General features: G+C 35.7%; 1 protein-coding gene across 1 annotated transcript in view; it reads right to left on the minus strand.

Annotated features, from left to right (window-relative positions):
- LOC108766641 (uncharacterized) overlaps positions 1 to 23,504 on the minus strand; it is a 146,182-nt gene that overhangs the window by 72,102 nt on the left and 50,576 nt on the right. The window contains exon 2 of the mRNA XM_018516049.1: positions 16,771 to 16,834. The gene's annotated coding sequence lies outside the window, so the exon portion shown is untranslated. The remainder of the gene's footprint in view (positions 1 to 16,770; positions 16,835 to 23,504) is intronic.

Below are 23,504 nucleotides of genomic sequence, written 5' to 3' on the forward strand. Positions count from 1 at the left end.
AGAGAGAGAGAGAGAGAGAGAGAGCGACAGAGAGACTACACGAAAGTAACGTCGGCGCGAACAGACGGTAGGGTACGAATTACCGGGCACGTCATTAGCACGCACATCCGTAAGTAACCTGGAGAGTTTGCGAACGACTAATAAGAAGCTGAAAAGTGCTCTTGACAAAGTATCGTTCGTGAAACCCGCAAGAAGAGAAGGAAGAAGCAGCCGATCGTCGTAGGAGCGTCTTAACGCCGCCGTAGTTATATCGGTAGCACAGTCGACGCGTTGCGATGCGACGAGACGCCTTTTTGCTCGCCTGCGATTTTGCATACTTAAAAAGTTTGAACTTCGCTTTATAACAAGCTTAGGACCTGCGCACGGTTAACGAGGAATGATTTACCGCGTTCCTCGCCATATGGCACGTACGGTACCGCGCGCATACATCGTGTCCACGCGATGTGTGTATATAACTGGGTGAGAGAGAGAGAGAGAGAGGAGGTGACTGAATAAATCACTGCCGAGCCGACCGGCACACTGCCTAATATGATCGCGCCTAATAAAGTTGGCAGCCACTAAATTTCCTTAATTCGACCTCTCTCTCTCCCGTGCACTCCGCCCTTTCGATCAGTTGGCCAGTCCGCTCGGCTAACCGCCGAAACGATTTAACAACGTAATTTGCCTGACCGAATTGTCTCGCGACAAATGCGCGTGAATGCCATCGTCTGATGGACGTCGTCTCGTTTGAGCTATCGAGGATTTCGAAGAGATTGAAGAGCTGAAGTCTATTCCGTCCGACACGACGTAATATACCGGAAAAATAATGATTCTGCGAGTCATTAGGGAGCGAGGCGGGATGCTGAGATGGAGGGTTGAAATGGAAATCGATCAAAACGGAGAATTAATCAGAGGATTAAAGTGCGGAGCATTAAAAGCAATATCGCGAGTTGCAAATGATATCGCAAATTTTACATTTACAGGATTAGAAGTAAATATATCTTTTAAAATGGTTAGATTCAGTTTTATTTTCTTATTAACTTGTGGTTTGATTTAATCTAATAATAATGTAAAGATTGTATTTTTCTAGATACGGTTAATTAAAATGATGGTTTTGCAGTACGTAGCTTTTAAAGTGACCACCGCAGTTTAGCGATTAATTATAGCTAGAAAAACACTATTTTTATCATCAATTTTCATCATCAAGTTAAATAAGGTTAAATCTAAACTGTCAGTTAACCAGAAAAAAACCGGGCCTTATAAAGATATATGAAGTTGTTCTATAATAAAATTTAATTTTCGTTTTCAACGGCCTAATAGTTTCGTTTTCAATGCATTCGAATTATTGCAGTTTCGCTAAAAAAAAAAAAAACGACTTTTTGGTCTAAATTTCACAGGAAATAACCGTATATCCATTTATCACCAATTTTGAGACACCGCGTGTGTTCTCATGGTCTTCTAGCATTTTGCATGCTTTCTTTCTTTTTCGAAGAAAAAGGAGGAAAATATATAGGTCTATGTGCCGAAAGGAACAGACATGACCGCCCCATTTGGCACACAGACCCATTTTTGATCCTTCTTGCTCTCCTTTGTGCCAATATGCTGTTTCAGTTTCTCCCGGATCCTTTAAAAATTACCGTGGCCGACGTGATATTTCACGCCGTCATGTCTAAACTATCGGGACTGACCTAGTGACCGTTCTCGACAACGGAAGGTTCACGATCTTTTCTACGCTTCATTATGGCATTTTAGTATCCGCCGCGTACATAATCATTGCGCGTACGAAATGTTAGTTGAAAAACTACTGGGTGGCACGGGTAAATGCGAAATATGCCGTGCGAGACACCCTGTTCGAACCTGGCCGTTCATTCGGCTGAGCAACTAACTCAGCCATGTGTATATTTACATGGGAGATTTACATTGCACGCTACCGATCCCCATTCGCGTATATCTTCGGTGCATTAACGTTGAAGTTGCTGATGAAGAAAACGCGGCGGCGGGTTGACCCTATCCTTCCGCTCGGTAACCTTCGCACAACCGTATGATTACGTTCCTCGTCATTTTTCTAAACCGGCGAAACAACGAATCTCTCTATCGTTTTCTTGCCAGAGTCCTGCATTATTCAAACGTATGATGAATCGAATAATTAATATATAGTACTTAAATAAAATTTCATTAATTACTTACATCGTAATTATCTCATATCTCTGAACAGGTCATGTCTTACACACTAGAGTCCTGCATTATTCAAACATATGATTAATATAGTACTTAAATAAAATTTCATTAATTATTTACGATTCGTTCATATCTCTGAAATGAAATTTGCACTCTGATCTTTATTTTCTTTATGTTAATTTCCGTAACTCTTCTCCCAGGCTTTCTAACTGATATTACAGAGGATGTTCCCGCAACGTCATGCTCGACTGTGACATCGTAAAATAACATTAATCGAATTTCATAATTACTCACAATATTCGCCGTCACTTGAAAATGGAGAAACTTTCTTGAAGAACTCTCGAAGGTCTAAAGTCACAATTTGCGTTTTACGTTTACTTTACAAGAACTTATCGCGAACCTCAAATTCTGACATTTCAAATGCATCTCTGATACGATTTGTAATTAATTTCTGTCTCTCATAAAAGGCTATCGATTCATTTCAATTTATCAGTAGAAAATGCCAAGAAGTGAAAACGTACGTTGAAAAAATACTAAATATTAATAATATATCTTTATATTGAATAAATATTTAATTGTCACTATTCAAATTTAAATTAAAAATATGTTTTCTCAGTAATTGTAAAAAATTTATAAACTCTTTTCCGAGAGATTAACGAGATATAAAACATATTTCAGCGAATTGTCGTTGCAATTTCGATCACTTGTCTACTGATTTGTCACGTTTTGCTGTAAAATCGACACCACGATCTTGCGGCTATCTTTTCAAGCTCTGCAAATTTGCTGGAAAGCCATGTACTATACGATTCGCGATATCAAACGAAATAGTCGGAAAAGGATTTTCAAGGCGTCGACGTGAAATATACGACACGTACGGGCAGAAACGTATGGGAGGGTTTCGTATACCTTCTTGATTTAGACACGATGATTCTTGCATTTCATTTTGCAGTAGCGCGAAAATCACGCGTATTGGCAGTCGGAAAGATTTATCGAGCGGTGCAAGGCACCTGGTATCGATAAATTATTGGAATTGTAGTTGGCTCTTTGGCATAAATAAATTAGTAAATTACCGCAAGTGTAACAGTCATGATTACAGCGGTTTAGCATGAAAACAGCGACATTTTACAGCGATATTGACGGTTAAATCCGGCGCGCGATCTGAAGGCGACTAATAGAGGGTTCGGCCCGTTTCTCTTTCGAGCTCGTCGCAATTTTCAATGGGAAAAGAATACGAGTAATTGACGTGCGGCCTTCAATCCTCGTTCGATACGCGGAAAAGATCGATCTGAAAGTATAATTTATGGAAAGTTCGGGCTGCGCGGCAAATTCCTGAAATTCTCTTACTATCCCGCTTCGTAGGGATCTTTCGCCTTCATCCCGCAATCCTACATTCTCACTCGTATTTTCATCGATTCCACCGCTTCCGAGCCGCCCATTCGTCCACGTCTATTCCAGCTCCAATTTGTGACGTCCCCGTCGGATTTGACGAATGTCGTGTGGAGGTAAACGACCTGCTATCTCGAGATATTAGTAAATCGAAGATCTCTTCCCCCCCTCCCCCCTCTCTCTCTCTCTCTCTCGTATATCTTCTCGTTTATGGAAACAACGTTTCGCTTCACTTGCGGCCACTTAATCTCTCTCGTTAATTTTGCATTACGATGTAATGCTCTCTACAAGCGCAACCGTATAACCCGCGACCGGCATTTTCCCTATCTATCTCTGTCTCTCGCCGAAGCAATCTTCCCGCGAGCATCGAAGCGTGCGATTACGTTTCACTTCATTCTTCGCGTATTCCGCATAGCGCAGAGGTGCGTTTATGCAGCGCGAGCGAGTAGACCCGTGTGAACGAACTCGGTGTGAACGGAATTTTGAAATTGTGTATTCAAGAGTGACCGAACCTCATCCAGCATAAATCCATCGGATTCATAGGATTCCAATGCGAATCGAACAATTCAAGTTTTGACATTTTGTTATGCTGGTATTAGGTAGTAATATCCATTTAGTAATATGTGATATATACCAGAATCGTATATTGTACCAATATGTTGTATGAATGAAAATAAGAGTAAAAATATTATCTCTGCTTTACTAAAAAGTTATGATAAAAAAAAAAACAGAAAACTACATTCACTTTATTAAACATTTTTAAACGCTCCACTGTTCTTGTCAATAATGAGTCTGACGTAAATTCTGAAGAACAATTCTTTAATCTTCTGACATCCCTTCGATACTGTCATATTCTTCTACGTTAAATTTCTGTCCCCGTTAAATTGTAAAGCTTTGGAAAAGAAGAGAGAGAAAAAGAATATATCAAACGAGAGTGAATATACGACAGAATCTAATGAAAGGATCGATGTGGCATTCGCTAAAATTAAACAAGAGCAGCACAAAATTCAGCGCTAAATTCAATTTTCCAACGTCAGACTTGCATTAAAAGGGATAATCGGTATTTTAAAATAGAAGATTAAGCAAAATTATTTTAATAATAGATGAAAAATCGATTAATATGCAAAAGCATGTGAATTTTTTCCTTTTTGTTGTAACTAATCCTCCGAATGTCAAAATTTTTGTAACACTGTTATTGACTCTGAATCTATCAAGATCGAAGTACAAACTTTTGCATAACGCATCATTCATAAGACAAGCGCATAGCGTAACGCACAAACTTGTTCATGAAGCTTTATATTCTCACCTTCAAGTTGTTTTACAAAAGACGGTTAGTTTTCTTCAGAAACTTTTAAAAATTTATTATCCGTACTCGGCGATTCTTCTGATGCAACTCTATACACGTGTCGATCTAGAACATGAAACTGTTTATTATTGTCTACCATCTACTACATAAAGCTACGTAACGCCAGCATAATGTATAACGCATAAAAATTCATCGTTACGAATTTTTCGACATGTTATCCATTATACTTTATGCACTATGCAAGATCCGCAGCGAGAAGTATGGAAATGAAGGACTCTGATTGATTTATTCCTTTATGCATTACTCGTTATGCAAAAATCTGTGCTTTAGTTTTAAAAAATCTATTTCATTTGACTAAAAAATACTAAAGAACTAAAATGATATAACTCGTATAAAAAAAGAAAATGTGTGCACGATAAAAAAACATTGTATTGGAAACGGTCCAATCATGTTCTTGTTAATCGTTTGTGTTGAATTTTTTTAACACATTCGAGTTAATTTGACTTAATGTCGTTAATGATTAAATCAACATGTATTAATTTAACATAATTTGATTATGTTATTTAAGGATTTTGTGTTAAATTGATATCCGACGTTTCTTAGTGCCACAATAATATATTTTTTACGAGTACGTAACAAGTAACATAAAAATAATGTATTTTAAAACGTAAATTTTAGGATGAATGAATAAAATATGAGTTAATTTAACATATCATAAATGTTAATTTTACAGAAAAAATATACTTTCACGGTTTTTTATTTACAAACTGTGTCAATATTATCTTTTTTGTATATATATATATTCATTCTTTTATATAATATTTGAGTAATTTTCTAACGTATTCATCTTGTGTTAAATTAACCCAAAAAGTTGTGTAGACTGTTTGGAGCAGGCGATTTATGTTAAATTCGACACATTTCTTTCAACAATGTGTGAACATTAAATTTATTTTAATAATGATAATTTTAGGGGACTTTTCTGTAACTCTTAATGTAACTCTTAACGACTGATGTAATACTAGAGTCGTTAAGAGTCACAGGTCCCTTTATTTGCAGATGTAACAAAAAATGTAATTGAATCCAATAAACTATCGTTAGTTCCGGAGAATTAAAAACAATTTTTTAATCTATATATACATATAATATCTTTTCCTTACTATAAGAGATCTGAGTTGGGAATACTAAAATTTTAGAGGCGACAAATTTTGAATGCGCGATAACTCGAGGCGTTCACTACTAACGTGGAGATTAAATCAGTAATTTGTAAGTTCCATTTATAAAATGTGAAAGCTTACCTAAAGTATATCTTACAAATTACTAGTATAATCCACCCTAATTCCGGCGAAGATCTTAAATTATCGAGTGTTCAAGACTTTTTGTTCCTCAAATTTTAACTCTGCAGACAGTTGTGTCGGCGCCGGTGCCTTAGCCAACACTGTCCAATACTCTCCGAGAGATCCTTCCGGAGATGAGATAGTCACGATTTGTCGTGAAATTTAAAGAAGCCCCAACGGAATGGAGAGAATATAAGGAATCGAGTTCCAGAAAGTTCTCATTGACGAATCGCGCCGCCGAGCGTAATCGCAAACGGTAGTTTACCCGCGCTGACAATTGATTAGACTCAGGATAATACAGAACTTGGGTGTACTAAGAGAAAAGCGAAGATAGAGTGAGTGAGTGAGAGGGGAGAGAGAGAGAGAGAGAGAGAGAGACTCTGTTCCGATAACTACGCGAGTCGACTACGCTGCGCATATAATTACGTTTTCTCTCATCCCGCATCAATTCGACGTAGTGCCACTTCGTCGTAATTCGTTTCCTACTTTCGTCCTCCTCGAATACTTCTTCAGCAAGCGCGACCTTTCTCTCTTTTGCTCATACTAGACAGACCATTTCGAGAAACAGAGAAAGAGAGAGAGAGAGAGAGAAGCGTACCGTGCATTTTACCGCGACTGCAAAATTTAATGAAGTCACAGAGAATGGGGAAAAAGCCCGTATCAGCATCAGGCGTAATTTAAGGAGGTCAGGATACGTCCGCTTTGTGCACATTCACCGAGCTTAATTCTTTATTAAATATTTCCGCCTATCATTTAAGAGTTGCATTCGGTGATGTGATTAGGATCGTCATTTCTTTGAAAAAATTGCTGTACCTACCTTGAGAGCTTGCAGTAGTTTCTAAAAAATTTATGTAACTAGAGTTTTATGTAATGTCGCAGAATAGTTTATAGCTTATTGCAAAATCGATAGTTTCACCCAACGAGAAATTCTTTTTCCGTTTACAATTTGCAGAGACGGAGTCGTGCGTTATTCTTGAAATTCTGCGCATCTATGCATTAATACATATGAATTTACATATCAAATTTGTGTACTGTACCGCTATTATGTCACTATACATGTCGTATAAATTTACAAATAAAAATATTACCGAATAAAAATGCCGAGATCTTGTTCGTCACTGTGCCATTACCGCAACTTTAACAGAGAACGAAAATAACTACAGGAATAATTTTCCTGATTTTTCACTGCAACCACGACTGCATGTGAACGTATACCAGGTTATATATAACGCGAAACGATTTTATCCGTTCTCACAGATTCAAAGGGGGAAATATCGAGAATTTTCTGAACTTTGACATGGCTCGCTCATAAGACGCGAATCGCTCGCTCATGCGAAAATCGTCGCGCTTTTGCTTTAAAGCCCAGTGGCAGGATTTTTAATACCGCCGCGCTGCCAGTTCAACCAACCGTCCATCCATCCATCCATCCATCCATCCATCCATCCATCCACCCATCCATTTACCGTTCCCGAAAACGCGACTTTACAGAATGAGTGCCAGGAACCACTTGACACTAATCACGATACGTGACCATCAAAGTCCGTGGTAGATCCTCGAGTGGACCATTCAATCGCAAAAAGGAAATAGAATCAAAGAGAGCAATTAAAAGCCGACGTATCTACCGGTCTTCATTCTTTTATTCCTCTCCCATCTTTCTCTTTCCTTCTATTACTATCTATCTGTCTATCTACCCATCTACCTGTCCAACTCTGTCTCTCTCGCTCCCCACACCTGGTTCTCTCGCTGGCCTTTCGGACCTTTGCATCGTTCCTCAATCAAGGTACCCAGCATGCACACAGGTGCACATATGTGCATATATGTGCATGTACGTGAGAAGATACCGCATCCCCGCGTGTGTACATAACCCGTCGGGATCCTTCCCTTGTTAGAAGTCATTTCAAACATTTGCTATATCACGATCGCTCCGCTCGCTCACTCAGTGCTGTTCCAGCCGGTGCAAGCGTTTCTTGCTCGCGGTCCCTCGAGCTAGGAGAAAAGACGTCCGGTCGTCGGAACGAGACTTCGATGGTCCCTCGACACGAATTAAAGACCCATTCGCGGTGCTATACCTACGACTGGCTCCGCTGGCTTCTTCTTGCTCGTCCTTTCTACGTATGCGGTATGCACTACGATGAGCTAACGAGCGTCTTAAGTCGTCTCGTAAATACGACGAATCATTCCGGATATTAGTCACAGATAAGAATTCTTGAAAAGCTTTGAAACGTTAATATATTCAACTCCCGCAGAAGTTAATAGGAGGATACACGATAATATGCAAATTCGAATTAAAATTAAATTTTTGTATAAATGCATGGGATATTTCGACGCTTCATATTTTCGATGCAATTTTTTGTTAAATATTCCAAAAATCGGTTTTTAGACAATGAGATAAATATTAAATAATTTCGACTGTATACACATATATTGAATTATTCATATAGACATACTGTCAATTTGTGTGGAAGATTTGAATATTATGGAAAAATTTTATTTTTACGTATATATTTATAGGTATATATTCTAACGATAAAAAATAATAGAGATCAATCGGACTCTCGAAATTTTCACAAGTGAATATTTAATAAGGGTGAGCGAGAATAAAAATTCTGCTCCGTAATTCGTGCGTTATAATTTAACAAGGTAAATTGTATTTAAGTCTTTCTTCTTACATAATTTAACAAAACGTTCGAACGTTTCGGGTCAATTCGAGCCATCATTAGCGAGATATCCAAAATTTAAACAATCAATTATGTTTGAATTTTGGATATCGCTGATGGCTTGAATCGAGTCAAAACGTCCGATTGTCTCGTTAAATTATGTATGAAAGATTTAAATACAATTTACTTTGTTGAATTATAACGCATGAATTACCGTCTAGAATTTTTACTTTCGTTCGTCTTTATTGAATGTTTATATTCTAAATTATACTTGATTGAAACGGTAATAAATTTCCTTGGATGTATTTATATAATAACGATGGCGTTTATTAATGATTGATAATCATGGAATGCCTCCCAAATCTATTTAACTTATCTTGTGTTATACGATTAATTTGACTAATAACATTATATATGTCGAGTTGTTCTGTGATAAATACTTTTGTAAGAGATTTTAATGTTTCAAAATTAGCAAGATTTTTTAAGAAATTCCAAGCCTTATATTTATTAATAGGTCTCTCATAAGATTTTAAAGACTCTCTAGAATTTCTGTGTATCTTAGAGTAATATTTAAAGCAATAATTCGAAATAACTCTACAGTCACCACGTCGTTCGAAGATTTGTAAGGAAGAAGAGTTACTAGGTATGTGTCAGTGTCAGTGCCCATGAGGTTCCAAATGCATACCCGATGTATTTTTTAGATTATCCGGATTCCCCTGTCCCCTTTCTCGCTCCTTTTTGATCTGCTCTCTTCCTTGAATATAAAGGAGACCTACAGGTGAAAGTGTATATCCGATGCGCAGCACCAGCTTAGTCATCCTAAATGTGTCGTCGGACCTCGAGTAGGTAGAACAATGCCCGGCTCCATGCGTCACCCTCTTGTCTCATAGTCGCTGTCTCTTGGAATAAACGCGCTGGATGCTCTACGTTAAGAAGAGCGATTAGCGTTGTTTGCCCTCTGCTTACTGTTTATCCACTTAAAATAGAAGAACTTTCGAAACTAATTGCAACATTAATAACTGACTACATTTAGTAAACAATAAACATATTTCTAAAAAAATTGACGCTAAAACGCTAAATTTAATTTTTCAATTTCAAGTATATTCTAAGCCCTTTAAAAAAAGAAATTGGACAGTAATTATACTGAATATTGATCATCATAATTGATCTCATAAAGTCTGTTCTTTCTTCTATATATAAAATTTTCTTCTTATATAATAATACAGTTCCATTAAATAATTGTATTGTTTAATTAATTATTATCTCATTAATGTCCATGGTTAGATCAGCAGGATTAACAAAAAACGTTTACAATTGGAAATAGAAGCGAAGCATAAAAAATATTTCTGACGTAAAAAGGACATAATAAAAATCAATTTTGCAAATAACTGTTATAAACAAATTATTACAAATATTGACTGTAGAGAGAAACTGATTACGTTAATCGATTCTACGAGAAATGTTGAACAGAATGTACCACAGAAACACGTATATAACTTTTTCTCAGATCGTTCTCCGTTTATGCAAAAAATAAACATTACGGATTATTAAAACTCATTCCGGTTTATGACTGAATCAGTAAAGTTAGCAAAAAAACAATTACAAAAAGTTATTTGTCTTTCTTTTGTAACTTTTTCTGTAGAATCGATTGACGTTATCAGTTTCCCTCTACAGTCAATATTTAATAATTTGTTTGCAACAAATTTGTTGCAAAATTGAATTTTGTATGCTTTTTATGTAAGAAACGATTGAAATTTTGTAATGTCTTTTTTATTAAGAAATTTTTTCATGTTTCTATTTCCAATCGGTCCTATTTCTAATTGTTCTTTTTATTTTACTCTTGCCTTGATAGATAAAAACAGAAAATTATTTTTAAATTAACACTGAAAATTTTTGAGATTATAAAAGTCGAAAGATTATTTTTAAATCACGTCTTTCGAGAGAGATTCGACTGAGATTTATTTTAATTAATATCATTCAATTGCACACACATGTAGGCGAACATGATGCAGGCGTAAAATCCCTCCGGGATTCGCGAAGAGACTTGCGAAGAGCCAAGGAAGCTAATCGCGTATCTATCTCGTTTCTCGTCGCGTCATGTTGAGACGACAGACACCCTGCGTAATTTATCGCACCGTTTACATAATCGAAGAAGCCGTTGTTGGGTGAAACATATACATTCGCAGCGGGATGCATGTTTTGTCGCGATTTGAGAATGAATTCTAGAGAGAAGGAGATGAGTAATCGTTGGCAAGATATCATTTTTGCCAAAAAAAATTGGGAATGAAGCATCGAATAGCCACCAACTCTAACTTTGAGAAAAAAAAGGAACCTACGCAAATATATTATTCAATTATCCAAGCGTAGAAATGTACGTCCCTCACATTATTCAACGAATAATACACAACTGTATATATTATCATATTTTCTCTTATAATACTACTGTTAACGGAATATATATTATACATAAATATATATTATAATGCATATTATAATGCATGTCAGCAATCATTTTAATAATTTTAAAATTTTAATACCTATATAATTTTTTAACGATGAAATGATTGTATAATTAATCCCAAAATTAAGTGATTTAAATTTTAATTTAGAAATTCTGTTAAAATAAAACTAACAAAATAACAAAACATTAAAAAATAATAAAAATAAAGTATTTATTATCTACTTTTAAGCGTACAATTTAAGTTATCATATTTCAAAATCTTATGTTAAATGTTATTGCAATTGAAATCTTTAAACGTCTTTCGAGAAAAACGTCAATTACAAAATTATCAAAGGAGATCATGTATTGTGACATTTTTAAATATACTTGTTTATACTAAAAAAAACTGTCCAAAGTAGACAAACAGCTTGATTATCAACAAACAATGTTTCGCAAAGAGAATGATGAAAGCTCTTAATGAATCCAATAACAATGAACGTCGTATCGTGTATTATAATCGTGTGCAATAACTATTACGCTATCGAGGTAATGGACTATGATTGATTTGATAATGTGAGGGTGTGCTATCTTCAACTTCAAAGGCTAATTAATTTCCGAGATGACGATAAACATTGCATTAACCACCTCCACAGTTACGAAGAAAGCAACGTGTACATGAGCATTTATGACGTATAAAAAAATGGGGCAACGCAAAATAAAGAAGAAATAAATATTAATTTTTGCAAACGTAAAATGCGCCACTTGTTTTACTGTAAACTGATTAATGTGCGGATTTTCGGTGAGCTCATTGGACATTTGCCGAGGATTCTCATGAATTATAGACTGGATATTCAATACGACTGCCAAAGATATCCATCACATTTTCATACTTTCTTTATAATATGTAAATGAACTTGATTTCACTTGCTTTCACAGAAAGAATCTTCATTCTTTAATCTTATCTTTGTTTTCTATAATCTATGTCCATAATTACAGAATAGCGATAATTTCAATTATATAAACATTTCAACTTTAATTTATAATCATTTTGTTCGCATTACCATATTGTTTTGCACATTTGCAATTATATAATATATCATATATTATAACATATTATAATTTTACATCAGGGAACTGTAATTTTTGATTGAGTTGGAAGATTTTTACTGTCATATCACACGATTAAAACATTTCTTTTCTGCTTTATAATCTATGTCTACAATTATACAATAATAATAATTGTAATTTTACAAACTTTCAACTTGAATTTTTAATTATTTTATTCGCATTAACATATTGTTTTACACGTTTGTAATTATACATCTATCGTTATAATTTTATATCAGTGAGCTGTAAATTTTTGATTAAGTTGGAAGATTTTTAATATATATACATATATATATGTTATATATCGCATAATTACAACATTTTCTTTCTACTCTATAATCCATGTCTGTAATTATATAGTAATGATAATTTTAATTATATAAACATTTCAACTTTATAATTATTTTGTACGCATTAACATATTGTTTTGCGCTTTTTCAATTATATATACATACATATATATATATATATATATATTATATATATATATGTATATATTGTTACAATTTTATATCGATGAACTGTGATTTTTAATCAAGTTGAAAGATTTTTACTATGACATATCGCACGATTAAAACAACATTCCTCAAACAGCGATATTAGCTCGAAAAATATACCGGGAATATTGCCATAGAGGAATTTATAATGGATGCGCAATTTAAAGAGACGTTAATAAATGGACGGCGGTGTAAATATTGGGTTAAAGTCGGCAGTTTCGAATTCGATTTCTCGAAATGGTATATCGCGCTACGCGGATTGCGTTTAAAATTGATAGCCTGATCAACGACATCTACCTCCTACAATTGAATCTTCTGATAAATTCCCCATCTATCTCGACACGCAACTTCCACGAAGCCAACGTACCAACACCTCCTGCATACGCTTGAGTCAAATAATTTCTCGAATTGTAATGTCGTCGATAAATCAATCCTCGTCGTTCTCATCCGCGACGCGATTGTATTCGCACGTACAATACCACGTTAACACGCTCGAAAAGTTACACGTTAATTCAAAAGTTTTCTTTAGAGCGGCAATTCTTTGACACGGCGTAAAGGTCGTTTTTTTAACACTTATATCAACCCTCGGTCTTCACACTCGTTTTTAATTACCTTCTTCCTCACATTGGAGCACAGCTTGCCTTTACTAACTTACGTGGTAAGCACCTAAAAGGTGTAAAATAGTGAACCACGTAGATAGTGGCGTGTAAGAGAAAATACAGAAAATTTCAAACCAACGTAACAGCTTAAAAATTTCATTGAAATTAAAATACATATTTATATCAGTTAACTCTTAAATATCAGAATGACCCTTCAATAATTTACCATCTATCAATTTTTTTAACAATTCAAAACCTAGGCTTAAGGTAATCAATTGATAATTACTTCAAAGCGCTACAACAATAATAAACTAAATTTACTTACAATGTAATAAAAGAAATCGATTTTCAAAGTAGATTCATATGTGCGTATCGTGAGTTAATTTCGAAAATAACTCGCGATAGTTACTCCCCAACGGGCACGTAGAATGACCGTTCAATATTTAAATGTTTAGCTCGACTTTCCGAGGTTCGGGTTTTATCGTGAATCGAAAAGCTAACAAAAAAGAGCTCTCTCGAACGCGTTACAATACTCCTGTGTCCATTCTCGCGCGCGACTGAAAATGTTCTCTCTCACCGCGTTAAAATTCCGAGGACCAGTAGTCGCTCTTTGTATCGGATATATATATCGGGAGCGCACCGCAGGATGCATCTGGGAGAAGCCTAGAAAGAGGTGTGCAAGGTGGTACAATATAAAATCAACCGTTCATTTAAATATAAACGAGCCGCGTTGGACAAATACGTTTCGTCGGAACGATGAACACGTTATCCCCCGCACCTTTAATTCACGGTCTCCTCTCGTATGCACCAAGACGATGATACAATGCCTTGGCATAAACCATATTTACATATCTTGATACATACACACGTATGAGAAAAATCGATGGCAGTCACGATGGCCAATCAGAAAACGGAAGGCAAGCCCTACGCACAGACGTTGTACGTGAACGTCGTCGCTCCGGATATATGGCATATATATAGGGTGTCCCAGACCTCTCAAAAAGTATTCCAGAGAAGGCAGAGGGATATCAGATGAATAGATATTGTAGAGACAGCGAGGAACGATTGTGACTTCTTCCAAAGAAATTTAAAAAGTTTCGAATGACCGATAGTTAATAACACCTGTATCGTTAGAACGTCCATAAGATTCGAATTATAAATGTATATATAATAAATGTCACTCGTAAAATAAAATATTTAATTTTATGAAGCGAAGATAGTATCAGAATTTGTATTTCTACCTTCTATTTTGCGATCTATCTTTTTTAATTTTTTTTTCTTTAAAGAAAATATAGAGGAAAATCTTTATTTATCGAATGGCATTTATCAATATCATCATTTTTCCAATTTCCAAATTTCCATTTCTCGATCAACATTCAACAAACTATATAATAAAATTTTCGTCATAATAAAGTTTGCTTAAACTTAATTTAAAAACAGTTTTGTTATCAAATCATAGAATATTGAGAAAATGATAAATCATAGAATTTTGAAAACATGATCTATAAAACATATATTTTTTATTTTTATATATATACTGCTTCATACAATATTTAAAAAAATCTCTTCATTAAACTTAAAATAAAAACTTTTCGAGTATGCTTAAGATTAAGAACGGGTATTTAAGAAAAGTCGGTAAAAATTGACTTTTTCTATTAAAAGCTATAAAATAAATCATCTCCAAAGTTCTTATTTAAAAAATGTAATTTAAATATTAATTTGAATTAAAAAATATTTTATTATACGATATTTTATTATTATTGATTTCGTTTTTTTCACCTATTTCGCGTGATAAATACGATTTATTAATTAAAGCAAATATATCTTTTTTGCATAAAGTACGAGAGGGTAACCACTAGCTAAAATATTGTCCCTCAGATTACACGATTTCATATGATTTCATCTGATTACAAATAATTTTTTTCACTACATATGAAGCAATTTGATAAAATATACGATTTTATTTAATTAATTTTAATATTATACAATAATTTCTCGTGGTTGCATATGTAATTATCGGATTACACGTAGAGATTTCATATGAATTTTATAATGATTTCGAGGACTCTGTCCCAAGATTACATTAAGTGGTTACCCCCTCGATAAAGTACGTAAATATATATATTTCAGTATTAAAAACATGTTAAACATTTTCATAATTTTGATCAGGTTTTATTCCATCGGGTGAAGTCCGGGATAGTAAAATCTGAAATTTACCAGGTTTACCTGATTTTTTTCATTGGATTTTTTCGATCAATCCTGATCTTTAGTATTCTGGTCTTTAATATTGAAAATAGATTTAAAAAACTTAATTTCAAATTTTGTTGTCAATGATGCAGGACGGTTTAATGATACTAAAATGCTAGAGACACCTTATATACATGCAGTCGAGTACTGACCGCCTTGTTCGCGTTATAATGCTTATTCGGCCGCGTGTTAAACAGTTCGTCGAAAAGGGCACCTACTTAAGTCCACCCTCTCCCTTTTTTCGTTCCCCCGGCTTTTATCGGCTTTTGTCGTCATACAAAACCGTAAATTCTCCTCGCATTTCATTCAGAGGAATAACGAATCGCTTGTTTCTTAGAACGGCGATACATGGCGCGGAAGAAAGAGGATGTAGGGGAACCCAGAGGGAGATCAGGGTTTATCGTAAACGACCAATTTTATTCTCGCCACGAGAGCTATTCGTCGCGCGAAGACGACGTAAAGACGTCTAGACATTATTATTTAGAAGGGAATCAGGCTGCAACGAAAGAGAGAAACTTGCGGCTATCCCGCAGGAGACACTTGATAGAACAGGAAGGGAAAACGTGTCATGGAGTTGGCTATCGATGTTTACTGGGAACGACTACCGGTTATGGCCCGCCATCGAAGCCGGACTATCGATATTAATATTTGATACTAGACTATCTAGAGAGTCCTACTTGTAAACGTTTTGCGCCTCTAGTTTCTGCTGACTTTACGCACGATCATAAAATTCGTAATAATAGACAATGGAGAATAACACTAAAAAAGAAATGTTTAATTTTAAGATACTAAAATGTTCTACTTTAGTATCTTAAATTCTTTAAAGACCGTTCTTTAAACACTTAAAGATGTTTTAGTTTTAAACTTTTTCAATAAAACACTACGTGTCTTAAATCCAAACACACAGTGTTTTGTTTATTTTGAAAAAGTTTAAAATTGAAACATCTTTAAAAGGGTTAAACACTCCACACTCATCGATAAAGAATATACCATAAACTTATTATTAATAATCGTAAGAATTTAAAGAATTAGTTACGAACCGAAGTGATGAAAAGCGGAGCGGGATATTAATATCCAAGACAACCAAAGCCAGAAAGTTAAGGTCTGAAACAGAAATATACATACATTATGAAAACATAAACATTACGGAAATTTGAATAAAACCAATTGTAATAAAAAAGAAAGGAAGGAAAACATAAAGTTCCTTTCTTTATTCGAAATAAATGCTCAGCTTAGAAATAAACGTTACTCGGAACTGAAATGTTACCCTAATAGATGATAAACCCCTGATATTTTTCCCCAACCACTATTTATCTATTCTTCTGCATCATACCCCGCTCTTATCCGATAATATCATAGAGCAAAGCACTACTGTATCTCATGAATTGGCCATCGAGCGACGGTCTGCCGTTTCCGAAATATCGATGCTCGGCGGAGGATCATCTCTATCTCCGGCATATCGTTCGGTATCGTTAAGAAAATGATAGTTCCCGGCGCGAATCGGCGGGAAAAATGGAACAGCAGGTGCTCGTGTCGGGATACGCAGGCAATCTGTCAGTAGGTGGGTCCGTGTAATCGCGCAGCGCGCCGATTCTTATACGTTATGCGTTGCGTGCCGCCGTTCTCAGGACGATTTAAACTTTCCGCGTCCTCCCGACGGCGCAATTACGAGAGGCGGAGGACGCGAAATTGGCCGAGTTTACCCAACATCGACGTGTTTAACATTCATTAATTTACTAGGTCCATAATTTTTCATTCAGACTAAAATTATACCGCGTGAAACTTTGCGAGAAAAAACTCCACATACGCGTGTGCGTTGGGTGCAAAGGGCAGGAGGAAAGCGCGGTAGAAGATGATGGGTGCATTCGTTAGGGTTAGGTTAGGTTAAGGTTAAGGTTAGGTTAGAACCTAAAGCATTCAGAAGCGACGAGCAAGAAAGGAATTAATCTATTATTAATATGTTTATTTATTATAATTCGTAACGTAGAATAACTTATTTATTACTGTTTATTATTACTGTTTATAACTTATTTATTACTGTTTATTATTTTTCTAATGCCGTGTTTAGGAGGTAAGGTTATGTAATTTTAAGTCGCTCCACCGTTCACTGAGCGCTACACAACTTTACGGCCTAAACACGACATTAGAGAAATAATAAACAGTAATAAATAAGTAAGAAATATGATATTAAAGATTATCTATAGTAGACAAAGTTATTCTGCGTTACGAATTATAATAAATAAACATATTAATAATAGATTAATTCCTTTTTTGCTCAGCGAGTGCTCAGTGAGCGATCGTCGCTTCTGAATGCATCTAATTTAATCTCTTTCATGAATAGGTTATTTCAAAAATCTTCGTTATAACATATGATGATTCGGTGTGGACACAGTTTCTAGGCATTTTGTGTTCTGAAGTATTTCAAATGATATATATATCGAGTGATACCGAGATCTTGATCGCATGCCAATATAACTTCTAATAACGTGTTCGGTCATACTAATAGCGTTTTTCATTGACAGCACTAATGCGCACTCAGTGCACATTAAAGCTGTTACACATGTTATTCTAAATATAACAGAGATATCTCAATTGATAAAATGCCCAATGTGTATTTTATCAAATAGCACAATAAAATGTATTGAATATTTCGCGGTTTAATTCGTTTCTATATATATTTTTATTAAACGTACATCTTTATGTCGATTTGTGTACAACGGCTTTAAAGTGCACTGAGTGCGCACTAGTTTCGCCATTGAAAAACGCTGAAAGTTAGCGCGCACTAGTGCATACTAAAGCCGTTATATACACTAATTTAAAAGTAAAATGTTCGAATTATAAGATACACAGATTTTACTTAACGGCGCAAAAAATTTACTAAGAATTTCATGTTTAATCCGTTATCGTATTTATATTGAACAAATATTGTTACGTCAATTTGTATACGATGGCTTTAATGTACATCAGTGCGCACTGAGTGCATCCAATCGAATTCGCTATAAGATTAAATTTAAAACACAAACTAAGAGAAGAACATGTGTAAGATATATAAGGAGATCCTGCATAAGAAATCAAACATGCTAAACATGCTTCGAGCCACTTAGTTACGCCACCGCCCTCTTTCCCTCTATTCCATCTCCTCGCGTGTGGATTAGAGCACCATTACTTTTTTTTTATCTGTCTATAAAAGACAAAGGCGCTCAAGCAGGACGCGTATAAATTTTGGCCCAATTTTCAGCGATCTCTCGCTGAAAGACTTATGATCATGCAAATCCCCTGCGATCGTTCGTGCTCGAAGGCCAGCGTTTGTTAACGAAGATTTTTCTTGTCCCGTCGCCGCATCGCGGGAAACAAACGATCCACGACGGCTATTGTATGCGACTCAACACAAGGCGGCGGCATCCAAGGAAAAAATCTGTGTCGGCTCTTTATCCAGGCCGGTTAGGCTTAGCTGGAATAATCGGTTTTCTGAGGAAATCCTTGACACCCATCGCGATTTGCTTTCCGCGTTTCAAGATTGACAATGGGTCGTTCCAAGATTGAAGGACGGTACGAAAATCCGCAGTTTTGTGCAAAAGCCGCTTAAAATTCTTCCCCTGGACTGGTATAAATTTGTGCAAGTGTGAAAAAAAAAGAAAAAAATCACTGTACTACGAGAGTTTATGAAATATTCATGATTGTTCTAAAAAAAAATTCGGAATACACTCGCCTCTCTCTTTCACAAAATTCTCTAAATAAATAATATTGGCGAAATGAATGAAGCTTTATAAAATGTAACAGAGGAAAATATTTATATCCGCGTCCCAGCTCAATAATTGTAGCGAGAAAAAAGGGAAATGATAACTTTATTTTATAACAATCAATATTATTCTGTGAGTTGTATCAATTATAAGTTTCCATTTTAATAAAATGTTCAGATAAATACTACGACGTTCAATTTGTATAACTACACACAAATATTTCTTTAAATAATATTTTATTGAAAGTAATTTGAAAATAAAGCTCATGACAGATTTCTCGTATTTTATTAAAAATCTTATTTTTAAATCAAATATTACCTTTTCTTTTTAAATATGCGGCACAAATTTTTGTATTATATACCAAATAAATACATATTAATTTAAACGTTCGCATAATTTTTAAAATATCTAATAGAAATCTGATTTCACACGATAATTTCTTTCCGAAATATCCCATATATAGAACATTGTGTTATTTTATCTCTATTATCTTCTTAAAACATTAATAATTAATGTGAAAGAGTAAGAGAAAGAGAATCGTAATTATTATACATATAAATAATTACGATACAATCAATCGCATTAATGATTACTAATAATCAGTAATATTGCATATATTATTAAACAATATATTTAATATATTATATTAATGCAACTAATAACGGTGCATCGGCAAATGCATCTCTTCCATAATAAATCAAATTCATAATAGTTGATTTTGCAAAATCGAAAATCGATCGAACGTGAACGTGTGAAATCCTTTAGACAGTAGATGGAGATTATCGCCTCATGATTAAATTCTTGGTTCTATCGTTCGATCAAGAAACGGCATCTATGATCGTGTGTGACCGCTATTATTGCGGTCTGCCGGTCCGGCAACCGTCACGCATAGCTACGCGCGCGTAACGATCGCAGGAGACTTCCGGAAAAGAAAGAAAACTCGGGCAACGTAATAATCCCGTTGGAAACTACAGACGACTGTGTGCGCAATTACGGTAATGCGGCGCAAAGACAGACGAAGAGAAAATAGAAAAAGAGGAAAATAAGTTTGTAACTCTTGGACGAGCATAATACCAAAATAACATAGAATACACAGTTAGAGTTAAAGAAAATTACGAAATTGAAAAAAATATCTTTCTCCTGGTGTCCGAGTCTAATTTCCAATAACATTTAATACATTTCAATTACTTTAATGGCCGATATATAAAAGTCGATGTATAAAGTCATCTGGCGAAGCAATCCTTTAATTGTTCCGCATAATACAGGAATAAACGATTCTTTTTTTTTTCTGCAGTTTAAGAGAGCGCGTGAGAGAAAAAGGGAAGATCGAGTGGAAGCATTTCTCTTTTGAACGGCAAAATTCTTTGGAAGGACACCAACAGACATGTATGATGCACATGAGCGTGTAAATTGGAACGTGAAAAATGTAAGAGACAGAGAGAGAGAGAGCTGTTTTCGTCACTTTTCTCCGCTTCCTGCGTACACACACACACATACACACGTGTTCGTAGTCGAGCTTTCCGTCTTCTCTTCGCTCTTCTGCCGCGACCGTGAAAAAGAAGGGGTGCGCGCGCGACAGATACACCTCACACCCCCCCGAGGTTGAGAGCTCGGCGGCTCTCAGTTCTCCCGCGGGTGAACTGTTGCAGCAGCTGAATATTACATCGCGTCGGCACGGTACACGCAATTGGACGTCGAGTTTCCCCCGTACGTAGGTACGAGTACATACACGTAGCGCTTATGTCGAGCGTTATCCCGAGGCATAACTCATGTACGCTCGCGCGGACGCGCAACTCTCAACGCCCCGCGCACAACAAACTTACGAGCAGCTAATGTTCGCCATAGTCGCGGGCGGGCGGCGGGAATTAAGGATGCGCTCTATTCTCTCCTCTCTGCTCTTGTTACGACCGTTGCTTTAGCCAGGGTCACATGCAATGGCATCGGGTCCCCGGTGTTTATGCTCGATATTACGGAAGTTATCGTCGTAATAGCGTTTTAGTTTTATACCTTCTGCACCGCGTGCGTTATCTCTCTCTCTCTCTCTCTCGCTCCCCTCGCTTCTCTCCGCCTCGCGTCGTTTTACGAAGCGATAAAATTACGAAGTCGAATGACCACCCACCAGACGACTATCCTCTGCCTCATGGATGGATGGGATGTATATTTATGACGGTGATAGCGCGACACACCGACTGAACGAGCGAATCCATGGAATCCACCACTGCGAAATAATAATCATTTTCATCTGTCGTTTTTTATTGTGAGCCGACTGTCGCGGGATCGACAAGCGGTGAGGTAGTTTCCCCAAAACCGCGATTGCCAATTTTTTGATTGTCGCGCGCTCACAAAGGGAGGTACTAGCTGTCACTGATGACAGATTCCGTTAAATCGGAAGAGCGGAAATATTCTCTACGGAGAAGTCGAAATGTGTCGGTTTGAAGTTGAGCATTTTGCGCCGATCAATCTCCGAAATTTGTCCGCTGACATTTCGAAATAGAGAGAAAGAGAGAGTGATTGTATTATGTATTTGGAAATGTCATATCGATTGGATGATGTTATGCAAAAGTGATTTAAATAATTCAGTAGTAGTTTTGAGTAAAATGTAGAATTGGACTTTGTCAACTCAATTATCCGCGTCCGATTATATCCCATTTTAATCAATTGCACAGATTATCAAATTAAGTGCATAAAATTGCTCAATTACACTTAAACTCCGATAATAAAGGGTATAATAAAATGACTTTTTCACTCAGTTAAGCTGATTAAATGTAAAAATGAGAAAATATCTCAAGCTCTCGTTCCTGCAGCTTTTGGATAATTCAATTTTAAAAGTGTCAATGATAACAACTAAAAAGATTTTCTACCATTACTTCCGCATCAAACAGATAAATCGAAGAACATAGACATGGTATATAAGAAATTGAATTATCGCTAAAACCTAACTAAAAAACTTTCTTGACTCGTATCTACCTGATTGATCAGGCGTATGCTGAGTATATCTTTTTTTCATATGCAGATACGATCGAAAGTTCAACGTTCTGCAGTTTAAAAGTTCATTTCTTAGTTACCGTAGTATATATATATATTGTACAATACGTTACGTTCACATGCGAGTACTGTTAACGACAGAATTTGTCGACGTTGACATTTTTGACATAAAATATTTAATGTAAGAGAGAGATGCAATTTTATTGAGAGATTATCATATATCGGAGACACTAGTTTCCGACTTCCTGTTTTCGACATATCGTGTTTTGTATAAAAGTTTTAACCTTTAACCTTTTCGCGATGACGGGACACTGACTGATAAACGTTACTGTACAGAGCAATGCGCTTCAAGAGAGTATCAGTCTTTTCTCTAAAAGTACACAACTTTACATCATATAAACTAGTATGAATATTCAATACAATGATTCTAGTATATATATGTACGTATATCTTTTGAGAAAAAAAGGAAAAATATATTTGATAATGTTAACTTTACAGAAAATGTTTAGCTTAAATATTTTTTAAATAATAATTCCCTCCACGTCACAGAGACTACTTAATCAAAATTCAGAAAATTACCCAATTTAGGAACACAGTATACAATTTATAGAATTATTTTCGGGGATCATGTTCCTATCGTGTCTTGTCCGTTTTTACTGTTTTTACAGTGTAACGCAACACGAGAAAGATGTAGTTCTAATCAAAGTATCGCGTGTCACAAAGTTGGATACTGTTCCTTGACCTTCTTGCTTGGCCCAATCTCATTATATGACACGTACTCTCGCGATGCTCTGTTCGTGAATACGCCTATTCGATGATAAATAATGATTATAATATGAAAAATTGTAAATTAAACATCCAATTGAAACATTACGTGCCGTAGTACAATGTTGTCGATCGACTTCCTCATTCCGGACGTCACACACTTCATAAAAATCTCAAAAAGGACGTGTCTTCGTTGTCGACTCCTCGTTCGTGACTGCCGGCTCTAAGACCTAATGAAAATGATATCGAATCGAGAGTAGAGCACTGCACGGTACGGTAAAAAA

Source organism: Trachymyrmex cornetzi, unplaced genomic scaffold, assembly GCF_001594075.2.
Source record: "Trachymyrmex cornetzi isolate Tcor2-1 unplaced genomic scaffold, Tcor1.1 scaffold61, whole genome shotgun sequence".
Classification (NCBI taxonomy): domain Eukaryota; kingdom Metazoa; phylum Arthropoda; class Insecta; order Hymenoptera; family Formicidae; genus Trachymyrmex; species Trachymyrmex cornetzi.